This window comes from Ixodes scapularis, unplaced genomic scaffold (genome assembly GCF_016920785.2).
Source record: "Ixodes scapularis isolate PalLabHiFi unplaced genomic scaffold, ASM1692078v2 ptg001158l_1___fragment_3__unscaffolded, whole genome shotgun sequence".
NCBI classification, from domain to species: Eukaryota; Metazoa; Arthropoda; class Arachnida; order Ixodida; family Ixodidae; genus Ixodes; species Ixodes scapularis.
The window spans coordinates 3,860,001-3,867,500 of NW_024610108.1; the positions used below are offsets into that span (position 1 = coordinate 3,860,001).

Sequence of the window (7,500 nt, forward strand, 5' to 3'; positions counted from 1 at the left end):
TCGCTAAAAACAACCATCCGACTCTCGCGTAGCATTGTCACTTGCGTATTTTGTTTCTTTTACCATCCAAACCAGATGGCGCTGCGCAGTTAACGGCTCGAAAACCGGAGCCTTGCTTTAGGTTCGTTAGATTACGCCACTATTCATTCATTTGTTTTTAATTTTTTTTTTTTAGTTTTTACTTTTTGTTTAAATTAATTGATTTGATTTTACATTACGTCGTCTCGTCATATAAACAGCAAATATTTAAACAATTTAGGCGCGCCTCCGCATCTATTTGGGCGCCGACCACCTGGCGGCGCTACTTATTTTCCAAATTCTGTTTACAAAGTATGACGGTGTTTTCATCTATCTAGCGGTCTCCTACATTTTTTTTTTTTTTTTTATTATTTTTTTTTTTTGCTTTTGTTTTGCGTTGTTCCTGCGGAGTGATAGTTCTTGGTTCTTGGTGAGCTCGGACGCTTTCCAACGCGTTAAGATTCTGGAGTGCAAACTTGTAAGAAACCTTTGCAACCGTGAGTAGTATGCAGTCGGCGCTGCTTGCACGCGATGTATTTTCGACGCGTTTTGTCCGTCTTATTGCCCGCGTGCGTTGGCGTACCTGGTTTCTGAAAGTGTGCGCGTCTCCCACGTGCATCTTAAACCATGCGTGTTCATTGCATGTTTTCGCTTGAGGAGATATCCATTTCCACCAGTGAGTAGTGTTCATTCGCCGCCGCTTCATCGCGATGTGCTTTTGACGTCTTTTTGCTTCTCTGTGCCGCCCGCCCTCCGTGCTTTCCGAAGGTGAGCGCATGGTTTCGCTTTGCAGTGCGCGCTCTGCAGCGTGGTGTTGTGGCGTGGTTCCGGTGAAAGTGCCTGTGGGTGACCTCGCGTGCGTCCGTAATTCCCTGCCTTCGGCCTACTCAGCGTGGACGTCATTTCTGTCCTGTGACCTGCTGCTCAGTGCTCAGTGCTCAGTGCTGTGCTTGTGCAAGGCCTCTGGTGTGGGTGCCGTGTCCTACGTTCTACTTGTGCCCCTTATTAATTCATTAATATGTGTCGTGTGTGTGTGTGCTATTTGAGCAGTTTCCGTTCTTGTGCCGTCCGTCCAGTGAAAGGATTTTTTTATTTTTTTTTATTAAGTTACGGCGCTTGTTTTCGTGCAGCTCTACGTGGTCGTGTCCTCGTACGCAGTGGTGTGTTTGTGGAAAGTCTGTCGTTGTGTTGTGTTGTGCAGTGCAGTGCAGTGCAGTGCAGTGCAGTGCTGTGCGTGCGCCAAAGCCTCTGGATAAAAGAAAAAAAAAAAATATATATATATATAAATACACATTTTTGTTTTCTAATTTTTTTTTAATTAATTTTACATGTGGTAAGTATGCATGACTTATACCATCCTTTGTATTGATTTATTTGGTTCGTGTCTTTTTTTTCCACATTATTAGCCTTCTTGTTCTCCTCCTCCTCCTCCTGCTTATCATTATTGTAGAAATGTTTTCCTTTTTCTTTTTTCCTCTTTCTTTCTAAGCTTTTAGTTTCCACCAGAGTGTCGAACCGAATTTTTTATTGGTTTGCTTCGATTTGCGGGAGCACAAAAGTAATGTAGGACATTAAAATAGCACAACAAATAGAAGAACAAGAGGTATACAGGACAGGCGCTGATGTTGAACTAGTTTCATTCAGGAAAAGTGAACATGTATATACACACGACAGGCAAAGCAGCACATATTCTTAAGGGTAGAAGATATTTGAGCTGGGATGCTGGTGTCTCCCAGCACGATCAAACCATCCGGGGCTATTGCCGCCTTCTCGGCTGCCCTCGGCACTTATCGTGAATAAAAGCTATATATGTATGTTTACTTTTCCTGGATAAAACTAGTTGAAAGTGAGTGCCTGTCCTGTATACTCCTTGTCCTCTTCTTTTTTGCGCTATTTTATATATTTTACTAAGATGAACCAACAGCGTACCGTATTAAAAAGAAAAAGAAGAAGCTAAAGTGATATTATATTTACCTGGTGCTTCTTTTCGTAATAGGCACTATTTCAAGAGTGCAAACGGGTATCTTTCCATTCATTTGTAGGGTTCGCTTATTTTCAGGTGCCGAGAAATAAATTGCTTTATTTAAATTTGATGGAGCAGTAAATGACAAGCTACATACATATCTGTCTTTCCTTGTTTTTTTTTGTGTTATATTTTAGCCTGAATTTAAAAGTTATCAGTCTGTTGGGTCGCCTAAAATACAGGTGATTGGCATTTGAGGTTTTTTTCTTTACAAGATAATGGTTGATTCAATTTAGCAAGTAAGCATCAATTGTGCTACTTTTTTTTCCTTCATCTTAAATAGAGCTAAGCAATCAACTCGACATGACGGCTACTTAATTTGTCGCTTTCTTACCGCCTGTTTTCCGAAACTGTGTGCTTTCTTTTCGTCGTCATCGACTTTGGGCTGCCGCTCCAAGTCCATAGAGCCTTTTTTTTTTTTTTTCAGCTATCCCTGCCGTACACCCTTGTACTTCTATTCATCGTCAGACTAATAGACAGTTATATTTTCTTCCGTACAGTTCCAAGTTGGCGGGTCAGTTTCGGTTCGGCTGAAACTAACTCCTCGGTTCCGGTTTTTCGTTCGCTTCGGTTTTCGGTTCGACACTCTGGTCTTCACCGTGCATGGCACCCCCCCCCCCTTCCTTCCTTCCTTCCTTCCCTCCCTCCCTCCCTCCCTCCCTCTCTCCCCTCTTCTCCTCCCTGCAAGAAAACAAACTGTCGTTTCGAAATGTTTTCTTACTTGAACTGTGAAGGTTTTTGAGCGCACAATTCTAGAGTGGAACTTCCCTTCTGACATTGCAATAAAGTTTCCTGCACAAGGAAGAAAAACCTGCCATTTGACCTCCCTTGTGTGTGCAAAGTGTCAATGTTCCTATATTATGCTTGAACATGGTCTTTTTGTCTTCCTATTTGTCGCAGAAATCATGTATGTGTATGTATGTATGTATATATATATATACCAATATCGCACTTTATGGATTAATCTTGCACGACCTGTGAAAACCACGTATCTCTGGCTTTCCTCACGTTCGATTTTCGAGCAATTTATGAAGCTAGCTTGGGGAGATTGATTTCGCTCGCACACAATTCGAGGCGCGAGGACGGGCATGTACGAACGCCTACGTAGTCGGGACGGTAAACAAAACTTACACAAATTAAAATCCTGCGCAGATAATAAAAGAAAGAGCAACAAAAAAGTATGGGCGTCTTTCTTTACTAATTTCTTTTTTTTTTTTTCTTTTTTAGGATTGTAAGCGGACGGGCTTCTTAAACGATACCAAAAAGCGAGACACAATTTGACAAACGGGTCACGTCACAAGAAAGAAAATCCCACATCCTCAAGCGTGTAAAAAATGCACGCAATATCTACAGTACTGGAATTTGAAGCGCTGCCAATCTCGCGTGCACTAGCCCAAATCGCCTTGCTCCCGCTCACGTCAAAGCGACACAGACCTCGTCGGAAAGGTACGCTTTCTGACGCGGTCAACCGGTAAAAACACTATATATTGTAAAATTCTGTACTTTGGACGTGATTAATTCAGACTGCTTTGCGGCTAACTAAGCGCGCGTTCTTTCCCAATGAAACGAAAGAGCGAGATTAGAAATAGAGGAAATAATTCCCGTGAAAAGAAAGAAATTCGTCTCTTATTGAGCTTGGCAGTAAAGCACGCGACATCTCCAGTATTCCGTTTGAAAGCGCTGCCCGTCGCAAGTGCAGTAGTGTACATTGTTCGGCTCTCGCCCAGTTGAAAGCGCCAGAAAGCCCGTGTCGCCTCGCGACACGGGTAACCGCTAGAAAACACGCACATTTTAAAGTCGCGTGTTTTGCACTTGATTCCTCGGAAGTACTTTGTGGGAGACGAAGCGGGCGTTCCATGCCAAGGACACGGAAGAGAGAGATTAGAAATAGAGCGAACAATTCGCGTGAAAAGAATAATATTTGTCTCCTATCAAACTTGCCAGAAAAGTAAGCGAGATTTCCAGTATTCCGTTTGAAAGCGCTGCCCGTCGCAAGTGCAGTAGTGTACAGTGTTCGGCTCTCGCCCAGTTGAAAGCGCCAGAAAGCCCGTGTCGCCTCGCGACACGGGTAACCGCTAGAAAACACGCACATTTTAAAGTCGCGTGATTTGCACTTGATTCCTCGGAAGTACTTTGTGGGAGACGAAGCGGGCGTTCCATGCCAAGGACACGGAAGAGAGAGATTAGAAATAGAGCGAACAATTCGCGTGAAAAGAATAATATTTGTCTCCTATCAAACTTGCCAGAAAAGTAAGCGAGATTTCCAGTATTCCGTTTGAAAGCGCTGCCCGTCGCAAGTGCAGTAGGGTAAATTGTTCGGCTCTCGCCCAGTTGAAAGCGCCAGAAAGCCCGTGTCGCCTGGCGACACGGGTAACCGCTAGAAAACACGCACATTTTAAAGTCGCGTGATTTGCACTTGATTCCTCGGAAGTACTTTGTGGGAGACGAAGCGGGCGTTCCATGCCAAGGACACGGAAGAGAGAGATTAGAAATAGAGCGAACAATTCGCGTGAAAAGAATAATATTTGTCTCCTATCAAACTTGCCAGAAGAGTAAGCGAGATTTCCAGTATTCCGTTTGAAAGCGCTGCCCGTCGCAAGTGCAGTAGGGTAAATTGTTCGGCTCTCGCCCAGTTGAAAGCGCCAGAAAGCCCGTGTCGCAAAGCGACACGGGTAACCGCTAGAAAACACGCATCTTTTTCTTTTGTTAATCCCGTGCTTCTCACTTCGTTCCTTGAGAGGACTTTGTTGGGAACTAAGTGGCGGGGCCTTCCAAACGAAACCAATGGTAGAAACAATGAAGTGAGCAAAGAAGAGTAGTGTAAAGAAAGAAAATTGCCTATTATGAAGCCTGCCGTAAACACGCGCGATACCGCGAGCATTCGGATTAAAAGCAGTGACAATCTCACTTACTATAGCGCTCATTGTTCGGCTCTGACACATTTCAAAACGCATGAAACGCCCCGTGTAAATATTGGTTTACTTTGTAATAACAAAGTCGATAAACTTTCTGTTGATCATGTTAACATGAACTGAAAGTCGAAAAGAAGTAATCAGAGTCAAGCAGGGGTCAGCACGTTTTTAATAAAAAGCGAGAAATATTTTTTTTTTATAGGGGTAGGATGTATGTACGTATGTATGTATACATAGAGGCAGACAGGAAAAAAGAACATTTATATATATATATATATACACACAAACATACATACATACATATATATATATATATATATATATATATATATATATATAAGGAGAGAGAGAGGGGAAAAAAATAAGAAAGAAAGAAGGACAAATAAACGATACTGAATAACGAGGAGCCACATAAGTGAGAGACAGTAAGTCAGTCAGTCAGTCACCGAAACTGATAACCACGAACTATGTACAGAATGCTCTCTAAGGATCTTCTTTATACTTATCGGTGCTATTATGTGGAGGTGGGGTCTGTCGAGCGTTCGATTGGTGCGAGCGGCGTCTGACGACGTCGCCGACGCCTTTCGTCGCGGTCTCGGCCGCTGCCTCCGCCGCATGGTCGTTACAGCAAGGTACCTGCGATCTCTGGCGTCTGCCGTTGGGGTCGGTTCTCGGGTGCACCTGTGTCTTGAAAACGAATGCGAGAGGAGGGTGTTTCGGAGCGTCCGCGCTAACCGAACGGTGTGAAATGACGAGTGCGTTCTGACCGAAGGCCGGGGTGCGTCCTCGCGTCCTCACGGGACCTGAAAGCTCGGCAACGCTGCGAAGGCGTCGTCAATGATTTTTTTGGCGTACGACTTTCTGTTGCTACGACGAGAAAGAAATTTATGCGCTTCTTGCCGCGTCGGTACCGACCTCGGTCGGGGATATTCCGGCTGCGCGCTCGAACGTGCTTCATTTCTTCTTGGATTTGGAAGTAATTCCTAAGCGTTGTGTGTGTTTGCGGTTCGTAAGGGGCGCCTGACGGTGGCCCCGCGTCCGCGCGTTGGTAGGGTTTTGGGCGACCCACCACGAAAAGATTACCTGGTTGATCCTGCCAGTAGTCATATGCTTGTCTCAAAGATTAAGCCATGCATGTCTAAGTACATGCCGAAACAAGGCGAAACCGCGAATGGCTCATTAAATCAGTTATGGTTCCTTAGATCGTTTCTTCTTACTTGGATAACTGTGGCAATTCTAGAGCTAATACATGCAGTGAGCCCGAAGCCCCTCGGGGCGACGGGTGCTTTTATTAGACCAAGATCAATCGGGCTTCGGTCCGTTTTGTGTGGTGACTCTGGATAACTTTGTGCTGATCGCACGGCCACGAGCCGGCGACGTTTCTTTCAAGTGTCTGCCTTATCAACTGTCGATGGTAGGTTATGCGCCTACCATGGTTGTTACGGGTAACGGAGAATCAGGGTTCGATTCCGGAGAGGGAGCCTGAGAAACGGCTACCACATCCAAGGAAGGCAGCAGGCGCGCAAATTACCCACTCCCGGCACGGGGAGGTAGTGACGAAAAATAACAATACGGGACTCTTTTGAGGCCCCGTAATTGAAATGAGTACACTCTAAATCCTTTAACGAGGATCCATTGGAGGGCAAGTCTGGTGCCAGCAGCCGCGGTAATTCCAGCTCCAATAGCGTATACTAAAGTTGCTGCGGTTAAAAAGCTCGTAGTTGGATCTCAGTTACAGGCGGGAAGTGCGTGGACACCACGTTACGGCCCGTGCTGAACATCATGCCTGTCGTGGCTTGGTTCCCTTCATCAGGTGCCTTGCTTTGGCCGGCGCGTTTACTTTGAAAAAATTAGAGTGCTCAACGCAGGCGATTCGCCTGAATAACAGTGCATGGAATAATAGAACAAGATCCTGTTTCTGTTCTGTTGGTTTTTGGAATACAGGATAATGATTAAGAGGGACAGACGGGGGCATTCGTATTGCGGCGCTAGAGGTGAAATTCTTGGACCGTCGCATGACGAACTACTGCGAAAGCATTTGCCAAGAATGTTTTCATTGATCAAGAACGAAAGTTAGAGGTTCGAAGGCGATCAGATACCGCCCTAGTTCTAACCATAAACGATGCCAACCAGCGATCCGTCTGAGTTACTCAAATGACTCGGCGGGCAGCTTCCGGGAAACCAAAGTATTTGGGTTCCGGGGGAAGTATGGTTGCAAAGCTGAAACTTAAAGGAATTGACGGAAGGGCACCACCAGGAGTGGAGCCTGCGGCTTAATTTGACTCAACACGGGAAAACTTACCCGGCCCGGACACTGGGAGGATTGACAGATTGAGAGCTCTTTCTTGATTCGGTGGATGGTGGTGCATGGCCGTTCTTAGTTGGTGGAGCGATTTGTCTGGTTAATTCCGATAACGAACGAGACTCTAGCCTATTAAATAGGTGCGTGGTTCTCTGCACCTTGCACCCTTCTTAGAGGGACAAGCGGCTCCTAGCCGCACGAAACAGAGCAATAACAGGTCTGTGATGCCCTTAGATGTCCGGGGC

The 7,500-nt window shown here is 45.4% G+C and overlaps 1 non-coding gene across 1 annotated transcript in view; it reads left to right on the top strand.

Moving 5' to 3' along the window:
• The first annotated feature begins 6,033 nt into the window (after window positions 1-6,033).
• Window positions 6,034-7,500, top strand: part of LOC120845586 — a 1,816-nt gene continuing 349 nt past the window's right edge. Inside the window, exon 1 of the ribosomal RNA XR_005716788.1 lies at window positions 6,034-7,500. This exon is cut by the window's right edge and continues 349 nt beyond it. This is a non-coding gene — a ribosomal RNA (small subunit ribosomal RNA).